This window comes from Larus michahellis, chromosome 3 (assembly GCF_964199755.1).
Source record: "Larus michahellis chromosome 3, bLarMic1.1, whole genome shotgun sequence".
Lineage (NCBI taxonomy): Eukaryota > Metazoa > Chordata > Aves > Charadriiformes > Laridae > Larus > Larus michahellis.
The window spans coordinates 49,474,239-49,489,887 of record NC_133898.1 but is presented as its reverse complement, the minus strand read 5'-3'; the positions used below and the strand labels follow the sequence as shown (position 1 = coordinate 49,489,887).

The 15,649-nt window shown below is 47.4% G+C and overlaps 1 protein-coding gene across 2 annotated transcripts in view; it reads right to left on the bottom strand.

Moving 5' to 3' along the window:
* Positions 1–1,027: 1,027 nt before the first annotated feature.
* The window catches only part of TOMM20 (translocase of outer mitochondrial membrane 20), a 51,021-nt gene continuing 36,399 nt past the window's right edge, over positions 1,028–15,649 (bottom strand). The window contains exon 6 of one of the 2 annotated variants that reach the window (XR_012586145.1): positions 1,028–3,189. The gene's annotated coding sequence lies outside the window, so the exon portion shown is untranslated. The remainder of the gene's footprint in view (positions 3,190–15,649) is intronic. The other variant, XR_012586146.1, reaches the window with a different exon arrangement.

Here is a 15,649-nt window from a genome sequence, read left to right as displayed (position 1 = left end):
GCTTGAAGCCGGCAGCTGTTTAGTCGCCCCCATCAATGCTTGCAAAGGGCAGTTGCAAAGAAAAACATGTTGGACTAAAACAGTGGAGGAAATATCGGTTGGTCAAGGGGCATAAATATTTAAGAAAATGCATCAAAGCAATGCAATGAGGATGAAAGGGGTTAATGCTTGTTTTTAGAGACCTACAGGACTTAACTTGTCATATCTTTGGCTTTATAGGGAAGAACAAAGACAGGAAGATAAAGGCAAACACTTGTGACAAAAAAGGTGGTGTAAAACCAGGAATGTGCCAGGTAGCACTGGTTTTGAGTTTCATGAAAAAGCAGAGCCATCTCAAACAGCCAGATGCCCATGAAATGTTATTTTTGGACACCACTTCAGAACTGACTTGGAGGGAAGTGTGACATTTACTGAGTCACCTCCACCACTTCCTGCAACACCTGGAGCTTACTTCAAGGGCTCTCATTTAGATACTGAGAACTTGCTCACTGTTCAGGCTGAAAATAACACCGTTTACTTTCATTTTTTTTCTGCAAAGCTCTGCTGAAAGCACGATCTGTGATGCAACAGCCTCCAGTGCAGCTCCAGTCCCCATGTGCAGTTCACACGGCACGATGAAAGAGCAATTTAAAAGTTATCAGTCATATGCTATTTCTCCCAGGAGGTAATCAGCAACACGTAGCTACTTTCTCCTTGGATCAAGTAACCGGCGATAAGACTTTCTTTTTCCAAGCCGCCCAAACCATGCTGCATCCTGAACACCGATGGAGCTTCTCGCCATTTCCTCTGACTGCACCACTAAGCTGTGGCCTCCTCAGCCTCAAACACATGCCGCAGATGCTGCAGCATGAAGTGAAATCAGTTTGAAGGACAGCTCTGAATCTCTGCCTTTGTGAAGAATCATTCGGGGCTCCTGTGTCCCTGCCAGCTCCTGACAGAGCCCTCCGGGAGGTCAGGATGCACAGCCCCAAAGTGCAAGCAACTCCAGAGAAGAGAAGCTGAAAGGAAAAGTTAAAACACAAAACACACACAAATATTTCTTTAGGTTCATATTTAATTTATTTTTACACATTTATTCTGGTTTTAGATATCCCCCTTTATGGGGATGTAAAACTCTGATGAACTCATAGTGTATAAAACCAACTAGGCTTTAAGCCCCCCAGTTTTGATATACAGTCTATTAACAAAGAAAGGACAGATTTTCCACCTTGGTATTACAGAATTTACACAACATTTCACATCTAATCCAAAAACATTTGCAGTGTTTCTTTCAAAGCCAAAGCTGGATAAAGAACATTTTGGCCTTGCAAAGATATAACCTTTAATTAAGAGCCGTTACAGTCGCAAAGGATCAGCCACTTAAACCCAAGTGTCTTCCTTGGCAGCGCATCCATTCAAACAACTGCTTGTAAAGGATGTGACGTGCAAATGTTTAATCTGTGTGAAAAAAAAAGAAAAAGGCCAAAAAAGCGTCGAATCCTAACTTTTGGGGAACGGCCAAGAGCTTTTTGTAACACGTAGAAATGTCAAAGGTGAAAGAGGAACCAGGTTAGAAATGTCTCCTCCTGCATCACGCTGGCCTGGGAGAGCGGTACATGCAGAAGAACCGTGGAAGTGCTAGGGAAGGATCAAAAACATTCCTTTCTTATGAAATACGCCGTTGTCTCAGGGGCAATTCCACTTCAGAGTCAGGCGGGAGTAAAAGTGCAAAGCTGTTGGAAGAGAGCTGCGGAACCATGTTGCCTGTGCATTTTGATGACGAGACCCCCCGACACCCCCGGAGCAGCGGCTCTGCAGCACGGCACTGCGATGGGAGAGTGGTCCTTGCTGAGCAAATAGCAAACCCGCTGGTGCAGAGACCGTGTCAATGCTCCGGTTGCGCTGGTGCTTTGGGCAGGCTCTAAATTTAAGGGGAGAGTTGATTTGTTTTCAGTCTCTCCTTGGTTTCTCTAGTCTGGGATATTGACCAAAAGGCACAGGGAAATATAATGTGGACAATAAACTGTCTATTAAAAAAAACCCAAACATTGCTGCATGAAGCCTCCAGGGCCTTGGAGGTTTCGCACACCTATACGACTGGATATTCAGCTCTGAAAAATGAGGCTGGGCAGAGTAAAACAAACTTATCCTCTTTCCAGCTGGATGTATTTTACAGCCTGTCAGTCTGCCACGTTACATGGAAGAGAGGAAAGACCAGTTGTGACGTGTACCCAAGCCGAGATTTTCTGATCAAGACTATTTTCCTCTTTCTACTGGTAAGCTTGGGGATTTTGTTCAGCCAGCCTTTGAAAACCCAGTGCAGGCTGAGGCTGGTTATGAACCAAAACAAGGAGAGGGCTGTTATGGATGACCGTGCTTCCTTTCTTGTGGGACCTGTCAGAAGAAGCAGCATGCTGCGTTTTTACTGGGAGGGGAGATTAATCATCTAGGAGATGCAAACACAAGAGAAAAGAAATAGGGTCTATCGAGACACTTCCAGTTGAATTTCCATCCTGCCTCTCGCCCAGCATCTGCCTGCCCTCACTGGGAGGCTCAGCACCCGAAGGTCTCCAGGGCTCTGAAACACGTGAAGACACAGGGGAACGGCCGGGTGCCAGAGACAGGCACCTCCCACGGCGCTGCAAAGGCAGCAGGATCCCACGCACCGCCACGTTCTTCACAAAATTTAAAAAAATGGTAATTTATAGTAAATCCTTCCCAATTAAAGACCATAAAGCTCTGCAGTTAATCAAGCTGATTAAATGAATCAAACTTGTTAAGAACAGCTTTATCAAAACATTTACATTTCTGCTGAGCAGAGATTCATGTGACTTTGAACTGCAAAGTACACAGGTTGCCATGAGAGGACTAAAAAGAGGATTGGGAACATTAACCATGTGAAAAATCAAGCCTCCCCCCGCCTCTCCCAGCATTCATTTAAACAAAGCATCTTCCCGGCCCATTAATTTCATCACACTGACGGGTATCTTCTACTTTCTGGAAAGAGAGGTGTCGCTTACCCACAGTGGGAGGCTTTCCTGACGTGTGGGTTCAAAGGTGGGGACTTTACCTCCTGCCTTACGAAACATCTCCAAGCCAAAGTGCTGCAAGAGGTCCTGGGTGAGCAGCACCCCTTGCCTAACCCATGGTGTCCCCCCATGGCACGTGTCCAGGTAAAATGATGGCCTCATCTCTCAGGTCTGAGAGCGCCTATAGAAGAAACATGTCTGTAAGAGTACACAGCACAAATATTTCCATAGCTATCTGGAAGATTAAAGTAACTCAGCAGGGGATTTTTTCCTTTTATATAAGTCTGCTCAGTTTCAGTCCCTGCAGAGATAGGTCCAATAAAGGCCTTAGATGCCTAACTTCTAAATTTAGACACTCAAACCTCCTTTTCAGATGTCACCCAACCGTGGAGAGGCATACTGCTGAGAGGCTCTTAAAGTTCCTCCAGCCTCCTACATCATTCAGAAGACAGCTGAAGCAGGGTGATGATGAGGTCCTATGTGCCACATCAGGACCCACCAGCAATGTGTCCTCCCGGAGCCTCACTTGATAGGGGCTGAGCTGGCAGCAGAGTCACCTGTAATGGCTGGCCACAGGCTGAGCTGGCATTGAGGGTTTTCTCTGAGCTTATGGAGAGCAAGAGGTACCCTCTCATGCTACTCCACACCTATTTCAGGATAAATAACCTCTGGGGGTGGCTGTTTCTCTACCCACTGTAGAGCAAGTCATGGTGGAAGGACTTAACACTGAACGCCTCACTTCTGGACAGCTCAGATATGGTCGTGTCCTCAAATATTCCCAGCAACATAAACACCAACTGGATAAAAAAACATGGCCAGGAACAGGGTGTCTAACCACATGGCAGCAGGCATGCCTGCTTGCCGAAATGGCAGTTGTCACAGCTAGTTAGCCCACATGCATGCAGAAGGCAGGTTAGTGTGGCCTTCAGATCCTTCTCAAATATTTAGCCAACCTCATTGATGGGTTTTCTTTGCTGCTGCCACATGCACGGCTATCCCCAGCAGCTAGTTTGAACGTAGTACTGTGCATCTGCCCAATAATGTCCTACCCATTGAGAATTCAAACAGTGAGAGCACACAAGCCCAGCTAAAAAGGCGATGGGAATATGCCTCCCCCTTTCTCCTGAAGAGCATGTTCCAGGAGAAGATCTGCAGATTCAGCATTTTGCAGAGAGTTCTGCTAAGACAAAGACAAACTTGGCATTGGCACTCCATCTTCCGTGCCATATGCTTTATTCGTCTGAGAGTTGTTTTTCCTGCAGGGGAGGGTGGATTGGCAGGTATGGAAAGAAATTCATTAAAATTACTTCGGTTGGTTCTCTGCGCTGGCCACCACCTCCATTTTGATATTTATTTCTCATGCCCAGAACAATCCTAAAACAAAGACATCCTCTCCCGGAGCACAACAAATGCTCACAGAAGGAGTGGCTGAAAGGCCACGCTCCTTGGATGAGCCTGTAAAGGTTACAAGTTGTGGCTGGAATATTTCTAAAGTGAGTGGTAGAAACCAAGAGGCTGATAATAAAAGTAACACCTGTTATGAAACAAAATATACTGCCATGCCATGCAACAACCTGGGTATTGGTAAAGGCACCTTAGCTGCTTATATACAAGCCACTTGCCTGGTTTTGCAACAACAGGTTTCTCAGAGGATGATTGTACTGAGCTACCTATTCCGTTTTGCACTGCTTGTCAGATAAATGGCAGCCTTTTTAATGGAAAGACAGACGTTTGATTATTTTAGGTTCAGGGATTCTGGCCAATTCCTTCCCAAAAGTGGCTGGGGTTGAATAGCCAAAGAAAATTTATGCACTTAAACTTAATGGGGCTTAAACACTGCAAGTAACAACATAGAAATGGACAGAAGCCTGAGGGGTAGCAGAAATCTCCAAGACAAGGACTTTTCTGCTCAGAGAAACTGCCAGTAGCTCCTGATAGTGGCCATTATGAATGTATTTGCATGTTCTGCTCTTTAAATGTATATATTATTTTCAGCTAAAAAGAAGTCTGCATTCATTCTCAGAGTCCCATGGTCTTTCTGCACCAAATAGTTTCCAGCTCTCTCCATAGGCTGTACCTAGTTTTTATTCACCCATACAAAACAAAGCTTTGAAGGGTTCAGACCTCAAAAAGAGAAAAATTAACCCAGCAGCCACAGGCAAATGGGGTGGGACATTTGGCTCCCACAGCTTTGGAGAAGCTTTGGAGAAGTTCACCGCCGGTTTAACGCAATGGTACTGGGGAGCTACCCAGACAAAGCCCATTGCCTCTCTCCTTTCCCTGATTGTGAGGTTAGGTCCAAACCTATCCTATTTCCACCTCTAATGCCTGCAGGGAAGAAAAATGAAATCTGCATCGACATCCCAGTAAATGCTCTTCAGATAGCGCATGTTTCCCAGGCTGGGCTTAGGTGTCATTTGCAGACTAGATTGAAAGTGGCTCCTTTCATGTCCTAATGCACTTTGAATATAAAAATGAAGCGTCACCTGCACATACAAAGTGTATATATCATTCCAAAGCTTTTACCTATCCAAACAAACAGCTCTTAAAACCTCTGCTCAAGTTTCGGCAGAATGCGTTAGTGCCCAGAATAACCAAGGGTTGGACTGAGACAGCTCTGGCCTGTCCTTCTCCACAAGAGCCTTGCTCACCATTTTAGTGGCCCTTCCTTTCCGTGTAACCAAACTGTCCCGTCTGCCTGCCTGGTCCCCAGGGAGTGCACAATGCCGCTGTCAATGGGAAGGAATTGTTTCGCAGGCTGGAGAATTACAAACCTGTAAAGTATTTATTTTTTTTTTTTTTTTAAAAAAAGGCTCGTTTTTGATTTAGTAATGAGGAAGAGAAGAGTGCGTGAGCTTCAGTTTCTCATTATGATTTCACGATCAAAACCAAAAATGTTTCTGAGACAGGGGAGTGGGACGAAAAACATCATCTAACAGCTCCTGCCTGGGACATGGGCAATGCAAGGAAACATATTTGGAAAAATAAATTGTAGCAGCTCTGAAAAGGGTCTAACACAGGGGTAAGAGTGAGTAGCAAACTAGATGCTGGTTTGTAAAATAAGAGGGCCTGATTTAGACCTGCAGAGAGGTGAAGAGCATCAGATAATAGAGCAGAAGGATGATGGCTTCTCTCTGCAGTGCGCTGCTGGGACCGAGCCATCCTCTAAACAGAGAAAGCAACTGCAGGCACTCATGTGCCAAGGAGATGTTGGCATATTGGAAATAATTCAGTAATGAACAACAATCAACTAACTAAAGGGAAGATTAAATAACTAAATAGTACAGTTTGGGTAAATAAATCCCTCAAAGGGAGATAAAATCATTTGAAGGTGTCAAGATCAAGGAGAGAGTGCTATTTACACAGCTCTAGATGAAGCATAACAAGAAAGGAAAATACCTGTTCCTGCAGAAAAGGAAAATGCAGGCTGGCAATAAGAGCTGCAAGCGCCCCAACACTAACCCTCGCAGCCCTCTCAACCCCCTACCAAAGCCTCCGCAGGCGCAGAGGTTGTCAGCCGAGCAGGGAGGAGTCCCCAGAACCACTCACAGCCGCGATGACGAGACCTTATCACAAAGCAACCTGCCACACACACCATGTGTGCCACGGGCCAGCAGGGACGGGGCCAACATCCCCCTTCCCCTGTGCCTCCTCCTCCCATGGGCAGAGTGAAATCCCACGTGTTTCCCCGCATGCTTTACCATCACTAAAATACCATTTCTCCTCAGCATTTCATTCAACAGCAAACCACGAAGTAACTAGTAACAAAACAGCAAGTCCATCCCTACAGCCTGCAAATGCCATATTACAAACGCAGGTCAGGATTCGCCTGTAGCGATGGGCTAACCGAATGCATAGCGGCAGGATTTCACGCACACACATATGTCTTTTCTGGTGGGGCCATCCCCAGAGCCAAAGTTTCTCATCTCCCCCTCTGAGCACTGTCTGGAGTTAAAGTTGCTTAACACTTCCCATTAATGACTGCTTTCCGCTACACATAGCTTTGCCAAAGCTCAGCTGCTCGAGCCCAAATACTCTTGTGTTGGATGTCTGCCTCAGGCAGACTCTTTTGGTAATTTTTAGTTAAAATAATTCAACTGTCTCCTAGAATAAGATTAGCAAAATACATGTTAGCTTGTTCTGTTCAAATTGAGAGATTAAGCGCCTCTGTCTTCAGAGGCTGGCACCGGTGTAAGCAGTCAGGGAAGGGGAATGAATGTGCCTTTGCAAGGATCCAAAGTTTTCCCACCTGTGGTCAAGTTACAAGTTACACAAAACTTCACTCTGCACTTGCCCAATGGGGGCTTGTTTGAGTTTGGCAGATAATTTATCAGAGGACTCCATCTGTTTTGGTCTTGCAGAGCAGAGAAAGACGCTGGCTGCCACTGCCATCGCCGAGGGCTGGAGTCCACTGTGGTGTGAAGGCAGGCAGGGATCCTCTTGTGCCCAGCTGTAATGAGGCAGGATGAGGACCCTTCCCTGCACAGCCTCCACTCACCTGCCAAGAACCGCATGCCCTGGGCATTAAAAGAGGTAGAGTTGTTGTGAGAAAAAAAAACCATTTACATATGCGTTTGATCCTGCAGCTAAAAGCAACACTATCACAATTCGTGTGCAGGTGGGAGCTGCACTCACATGGCAAGGGTAGTGATAAATCAAGCATTATCTAACTGCTGGGTGCTTGACCCTACAGACTTCCCATACTTTCAATCTACATTGGGTTTGTGTCATTTCCTTGATTTGCAGATGGCAAACTGAAGAAAAACTGCAGGAATCCCATCATGTGGCATCAACCGGCCACCGCATGACTCACCGGCAGGACTGGCTCTTATTCTCAGATGTTAATTCCATCGTGCTTGAAAAGCAGAATAACTGGGAGGACTAATAGTCCATCAGTCTCTGCTGAGGGAGCAGGCAGGAATGAGTCACAGCCTGTGCCAACGGCTTCCCCACATATTTGCTGACAAAGGACAACTACTGCATGGCAGAAATCCCTGGGTCTGCTGAATCCCAGGTTCTGTGGGCGGTATGATCCATTGGGAAGAGATACTCTCAAACGTGATTCCTCCTGTGTTTCCTGGTCCTTCCAACCTGTCTTCTGCCTTGCTTCTGCTCCCATGTCCAGCTCCACATCTGACATCAGTCCCCCTCCACCGGCAGGGGGTCCTCAGCCTTTGCACTGCAGTAGGGCTCCCTCCCTCCCTCCCTCGGTTAGGTCCTTGCCCTAGTCAACATCAGCCTTCCCATGTGTTGGCCTAAGAATCAGCAAAGGACCATGTCCGAGAGCATCTCCAGGCTCTGGTCCTCCGCACCACGATGTCCCTGAAATTGTTGAAAAACAATTTCAAAGAGCTGCTGCTCTACACCTGCAGCAGGAGGCTGCAGTGTGCCTGCCGCACTCTCATCTGTGATTTAGCCGCCAGACTTGAACAAGTCTCCACTGAGCAAGTGCCTTCAGAGAATTCAGCTTCTAACTCTTAAGAAGTTTCTGTTGAGTGCCTGAGATCTGAGGCTTTTTTTTTTCTTAAGGTTTCTTAGTTCAACCGTTTTTTTCCCCATGAAGAACAACCAAAGGCGCATTCCTGATATCTGCCAAATTTCAAGCCTCTCCTCCAAAGGCAGAAAGTGCTAGAGTTTCTCAACAGATCATTTTAAGAACACGTTTGAATACGAAGAAAAAAAATTGTTTCTCTCGTCTCTTTCTTGTAAGCAAGAAAAACATTTTTTGCTGAAGCTTCACAGATGCATTCAGCATAAGACAGATACCCAGCACAGAAAAAAACAGCTAAGTGGTAAACAGTTAAAGTTTGCAGGGGTTACAGGCAACGAAACATTTGGTCTTATAAGAAATGTTGGATTGCCTTAAAAACACAGAGGCACCAAAGTCACCAATTACATGCAATTTAAACTGGGCTTCTGCTGAGCCAGGAGTGGAGATGAACAGAAAATGCACAAATCTGATGGTAAATTCCCCAGATTTGGGCCTGCCTTTGTATTTCATAAGAAGACCACGGTGAAGGCACCAGTTACCTTCCAAGGTGCCTGTACCTGCCACAAGCTGCCTAGGCAGAGACTGTTTGGGATCTAGACAAGCTCAGCAGATGGCCCTCCCCAGGGACCTCCACTGGCTCCCCGCAAGCCCACTCTGGGACCCAGAGCGATATCTCCCCATCTCCCCAGCGCTCGAGGACCTCTGGGCAAGGCTACTCGTCCTGGGGGGACACCAGGGGGATGCAGGTGCTAAGCAGATGTGTTGCCTTGCTTGGTGCTCGCTTACAAGCTAGACACAGCGTGCCGCTGAGCTGGGCAGGGGAGCAAGGGCTTCGGCTTCTTGGATTTACTGTGTATTTGTGGATTATTTAGAGCCTGGAGTAATTGGCACCTTAGAAAACCCTCAGAGAAAGGTGCTGCCAAATAGAGGAGGGAAAGCTGTGGGTTGTTTTTTCAGATCAGGCCAGGAAGGTTGCATCACTTTGCAACGATGCTACGGCATCACCAACCATGCCTCGCTGCACCTCGTTTCCCAGTCTGTCACTCTGCTGAGCATTTCCACTCCCCACCGGGTCTCTTCATCACGCCATCACCCTAAAAATAGATCCTACAGACACTCATGGTGCTTCTGCCTACGCTGCAGCCCCTGCCACCCCTCCGGCAGTGCCCACCAAGCGCCACAGTGCCGTGCCCACCTTGGGCCACTCTTGCTGAGGAAGCATCTGCCCAGCATGTGCAATCCTCTGCCACCTCACTTTGAAAGCACAGGCAAAGCCTCTTCCTCGTTTGTTGTGCAGACACCGGCAGGAGGCAGGTAGGTGGTCTGCAGGCAGACGGGCTCAGCCCATCCTTCCTTCCTTCCTCTCACATCCCACCTATTTCCAAGGATGCTTCCAGCCTGCAGCAGAGCCACCGTACCTGCCAAATCACCCCTCTCCCTGCTCCAGAGGCAGCTTCACCTGTGGCCAATGAGCAGGGACGTTTCGTGGTGCTGCTCCTCAAACACTTCTTTCATAGCTACCCCATGATGTGCCATCCTTGCAAATGGGAACCCGCTTATTTATTAATTTTTGCTGACAGCAACAGCAAGGATTAGAGGGGGAGAGTGCAGAGGGGAAGAGAGAAGTGTGTCTTCATTTCTGAGTTACTGATTTTGCCTGGGCAATCCAGAAAAGCTACCCAAGGAAGCCAGTGCGGCCACTGCGGGGGCAGCGAGGGGCAATGCAGCACGAGGTGCTGTGGCACCATTCCGTGTGGGGAAACCATGCACAGGGCTTCACGCAAATAATTAAAACCCAAGCCTCCTCACTCTTCTCTATTCTCCGAGCCCTCCCCGCGTGCCTTCTCTAATTCCATTTTCAGCTCCCTCGCTTCTTTCCACTCCTATTTTACAGATATTTTTGTTCCTTTGAGGGGAGCACCCCTGTGCTGAGATGATGAGTTTATAAGGCAGAGGGCTGCAGCAAACGCCTCACAAAGCCCAGCCAGCGGCCCCCGGCCCCCTTCCTCCCCTCCTCAAAGTTCACACGGTTTAGTATGCAAGCTTCCTGCCGCCTGCCCAGCCAGCTCGCTATTCACAGGCAAACTGCGCTCCTCCGCTTGGCTCCCGGAGAAGAATAAGTATAAAAAGCCCTGAAAGTCTTGCTGCTGAGCCAGCAGGAAACTCAAACTGCTCTGAGCATGGGAACCAAGAGAACCGCTGTGGCCAGCACAACAGGTATTGTTTGGGAGGAAATCCCGGCAGCCGACACAACTGCCTACGCACACACACACATATATATATAATATATGTGTATAATGTATATGCTTAGTGAGGGTTTGGAAAAGGGGAAGGTTGGGGAAGTGTAAGAGAGTGGAAGAATAGATTAGCAGCTGTATCTAAGAAAGAATGAGAGAGCTACTCAGCCAAGCTAAACAGCTGTTTCACTAGCCCGATAAGTGACCCGTTTGCCACACGTTCAAACCATGTGGAACCTCAAGGTAAAGCAATGTCTCTAGACTTGGTCTCTTGACCGTGGTCTTTTGACAGATCTTTTGTTTTTGTTTGCATCAAGAGTGAGTTTATGAGGCAAATGTCCCATTTGTCCCCACTTGCCATGTTTCAATTTACATCAGGGAGCAATTTTTTTAACTGGATTCCTTTTGAGTGAAAGGAAACCAGAAGATGGACTCCAGGAGCGCATCTCCTGCACTCCAACCACAGATGAGCATCCCATCCCTGAGAACCAGAACAGAAGAAATATGATATAAATCACCCAACATATCGAGTCTTCAACACCAAACAGCCACCTCGATGGATCTGCTCCCTCTACGCCACACCAGCTGCTAACACAGGCACAGTCTATCTGCAAATATGGTAAATCTGAGCGCAAAAAAGAGGAATTGAATTACATAACTTCTTTTTTCACCAAAAAGAGGATAAAAGCTGTGGTAAAACAGCTCACAAACCCCACATTCACAAGGAGACTATGGTGATCTAGAAGTATTTGAATGATATTAGTCTTACAGTCTTTCTTGATAGAGATGCTATAAAGAAATAAACCTGAGAGCAACAGGTCATCCCACCTAACCCAGCATCCCTTGCAGCCATGTCAAGGAGCAGCAGCTGTGAAAACCCCAGATAAGAGAATGTGTGACCCCAAATCTCATGACCACAAGGAAATGGCTAGAAGAGCAACACACGTGCCTTGGAAGGTGAGAAAGCAAGCAGAATGAAAGGGACAAACTTCCAGTCAACATGAAGAAATGCAAGTAACAGATCACTCTTATGGGATTAATCTTTGTTCCCCAAATACTCCAGACTGAACAGCATTATGAGCATTACCAGCAAAACGCCCAGCATTTATGCACAGCCACATTTCTGAACTGCCTTAAAGCTTTCTGCATTAGGATTTTACTGCTACACAGAGAGGGGCCAGCTGGGAAAGTCAGATCTGGACTGAACTCCAACATCTTCAAACAGGGCCTTTTGGGGGAGAAGAGGGGAGTCAGTCTGGGGTTATGTCCTGGCCCCAGTCTAGTTGTAGGACCAAATGGAGGAGCATCCGTGCAACTGAGGTCATTCCTTTCATTTGGTTAGACAATTTTGGGATAGGAAACCTCAACGCACAGGCTTGTTTTGGATAAACACCAAAAAGCAATTTGGGAACCTGGACGAAACAATCTGATTCTCCAGAGTCTATAACACCAGTGGAAAATGCGCGTAAGACCTCACCTCTGCTATTAGCAGCTTTCCCGTCATATGTTTTTCCTGTGCTATATGGAAGCTCCCGGGCACTCAGGACTTCTGCAGCGCTTCTACCTCTGACAGGCCCCTGCAGGGTCGGGAGCCTGCTGAGGGAGGGACGATCTGAACTCTCACTTCCCGGATTCCCGAAAGAAAAGCCCTCCGAAAACGAATGCATCCTAACACTATGCTAACTGCCTTAAGGCCCCGGCACGTGGGCGCTGAGCAGCGAAGAAAGCCTGGTGAGCTGTCAAGAGCTGTGGGAAAGGCAGCTGGTTTGCGTGCAGATAACCTGGGATGTTCAGAGCAGCCATATGGAGTCAAGAATGGAAAATGTGGACAGTCCTTGGTGGCAGAAGGGACAGAGGCACATGCAGGAGATTTTAGTTGGAAGTGTGAAGCTCAGGGCTTCTCACCAGCACTCCTCCTTGCTACGGCTGCCTGGAAGAAAACAAAGCAGTGCCCAGGGGAGCAGCAGCCCCTCGGACCCCATGGCTGCGCCCATTTCCAGCCTGCAGGGTGCTCAATCCTTTCTTCGCCCATCCCCACTCAAAGAGCACTCTGTGCAGAGAGAATTAACTTGCAGCATCACATTCCTGTGCAGCAGGTGGGACACACTGTGGACTGCTCTTGCTCCAGATAGCGTTGCAGGCATGGCCGCATGGCTTCCCCTTGCCCTTGCACTTGGGTAAGAGCAATGCCGATCACAGAGAGCAAACAAGCAACCCGGAGCCTCCCAGGGCTCTGGGGGATGAGCAGAGAACAGCCCGTGCCATTGCAAGTGCAATGGCCCCTGTGTCATCCAAGTCCTCCCACGCGAAGCACAGGGAATGAGGGAGCAGGACCTGTGCTGGGGCTGGAAAGAAACCCACCTCCCCTGGGCTCGGGAGCGGAGGGGAAGGGGTGAAACCCCCTCCCTCACCAGCAGACTGCACGGGCTCTCACACACAGCCCTGGCACTGTGCCGCCGTGTTGACCTGGAAAATTGGCCGCCGTTGCGCAGAGCCCCATTCAGGCTCCCCGGCCCATTCAGCGCCTTGCTGGTGGGTGGACTGCCAGGGCAGCAGACACCCAGTAACAGACACCATGAGCTTTGCACAGCCAGTCCCTCGCATTCACTACCCGCCGGGTGGGATATCCGTCAGCGGCTTCAGGGAGAAAGGCCCTGCGTGTTTGCTGGTGTTTGTTGACAGGAGCCCAAAGAGGAGAACAAAACTGTGAAGCAAGACAATGCTTCTAATTTGAAGGGGAACATTTCTTCCTCCATTAATTATTTCCCATGCTATTCCTGGCAGTGACCTTCACTGGGAAGGAAAAAAAAATCAGATTTGTTTTTATATCTTTTATCCGACTTCCTATACTAAAGCCTCTGGCTAGAATGAGTCACATTTATATCAAGCCATCGCATTATATTATGCTGTATCAGTGCTGCTACCTGTCTTGTCTCTCTCACCATTAGGGTTCGTTAGCATTAAACCAGGCAATTTGCAGCTACATTTAAAGATTACCTGCCTCAGTGGCAGTGCCCGTAATACCCTTGTTTCATCTTTGGAAATAATACCGTGAGGATTACATTTGAGACTGCTGGCAATCTGCCCCGCATTGAAGGGAAATTATCCTGGTTCTGTGCAGAGGTGTTTGCCTGTTGTAGAGCAGGCATCTCCTCTCTGACCGCTCAAAATGAAATCCTTTATGTGCACCTCTGGCCCCCCTCACCCCTTTAGAGATTTCCGGCGTTATTCCTGCTCCCTTCATGCAGCAGAGCTGCACGCTGAAACCACGGCTTCCGAGAGGCAGAGAGTGTTACCTCTCTGGGTTGGGGAATGACCCTCACGGTTCCTCGTCAGCCATCAGCCCAGCTTCCACCGCCCAAAAATTTAAAGGGTTGAGAAGAAACTCCGCCAGGGAAGTCTCAGAGATCCGTGCCCCTCCGAGAGAACTTCCCACAGAAGGCAGTGGGCTGGTCATTGGTCTCTCATTTCATTCACACTTGCTTTCTTCCTCTGTTTTATAAACACAGTGCTCACAAAGCATCATCTTTAACATGAAAGGGGCACTTGCTTCCAGACATTTCATTTTTTAAAAAAATGTGAGTTCGGATTGCGGCAATGGCCTAAGTCGCCTGCCAGAACTGAAGCCGTACCATGCCGGGAGCTGTGTGAGTGCCCAGGAAGAGCCCTAGCCCTCAGCTGCTTCCAGCCTAAAAGTGAAGCAGTCAAAAGGTTGAAAGAAAAATGGTATATTAGAGGTTATAACAGAATAACGTACCTGAAAAAGAGTTTGATCTTTACCCTACAGAATCCCAAGGAATCCTAGTCAAAATGTAGGCATCCCACAGATACTGAACATTTGTGTCTCCCACACAAACGCTGCTGTTGTGTGTCCTCCATTGCTGAGACCCCTGATGTGCAGTATGAAGATGGAACAAACGCTGGCTGCTGGCTGTGCAGAGGACCTGTTCCACCTTTGAGCCATGGCTCATGGTGTGCCAGCTGGGCCAGTGCGGAACATACAAACCTCTCTTATTAAGCAAAAGAGCAGCACATACCTCGGTGTGAAGGCAACTAGCTTAACGCAAATTGCAACAAGCATGACAAACAGCAGGAGGTAAGGAAGACTTAAGGGTACTTCACAAAAGTATGCCACAATCTGGAAAAGGCAAAATATTTTCAAGAGCCATTGCTCTTTCTAGTGCAGGTCTACTTGCTTTTCCATGACATGAGAACTAATCAATGGGCTTGAGGTTGTGTCACAGGATTTTAGTTTTAAAAAATGCCCAAGAGAGCCACTTTCAATATATATACTCAGGTCTCTAAATAAATAAATAAACAAATAAGACACATGAAAATAAATAATATTTTTCTTTAAATTTACTGCTGCTATCATTGCACCATCAGAAATAGGCACGGAATATTTTCAGTGGCTTGTTCTCATCCTGAAATAATAGGTATGCATTAACATCCATTGCAAAACCATCTCTTGACTTTCATAAGCTTTGTTGACAGAGGAAAGGACGCACACAGGCCCTCCCAAGCACACTCTTATTCACAGGTACAAACTTTTTTTCAGTGATGAATGAATCCTTTCAGAAATGCTAATATCAGCACTTATACAAGGGGGCCAATGCAAACAGTAACTGCTGGTTCATTACTCTTTTTGGATCCTTTGCCAATTCACAGATCTTCAGAGTTAGTGTTGAAATAGGCAGCGTTTTGTTGGAAAAGAATGAAAATGCATTTCTGAACCAAGATCTACTGATGGTAATAGATGACATAACAACCCCAAGGAAGGGCTTCCCTGTGAACCCAACCAGTATGAGAGAAGGAGAGACAGTAAGAAGATGGGGATTTTAATATCTGGATCATATCTCACTGCTTGCATTCCCCCAGGAGATTTAGTACTACCTCTGAAGGCAGCAGCCAAA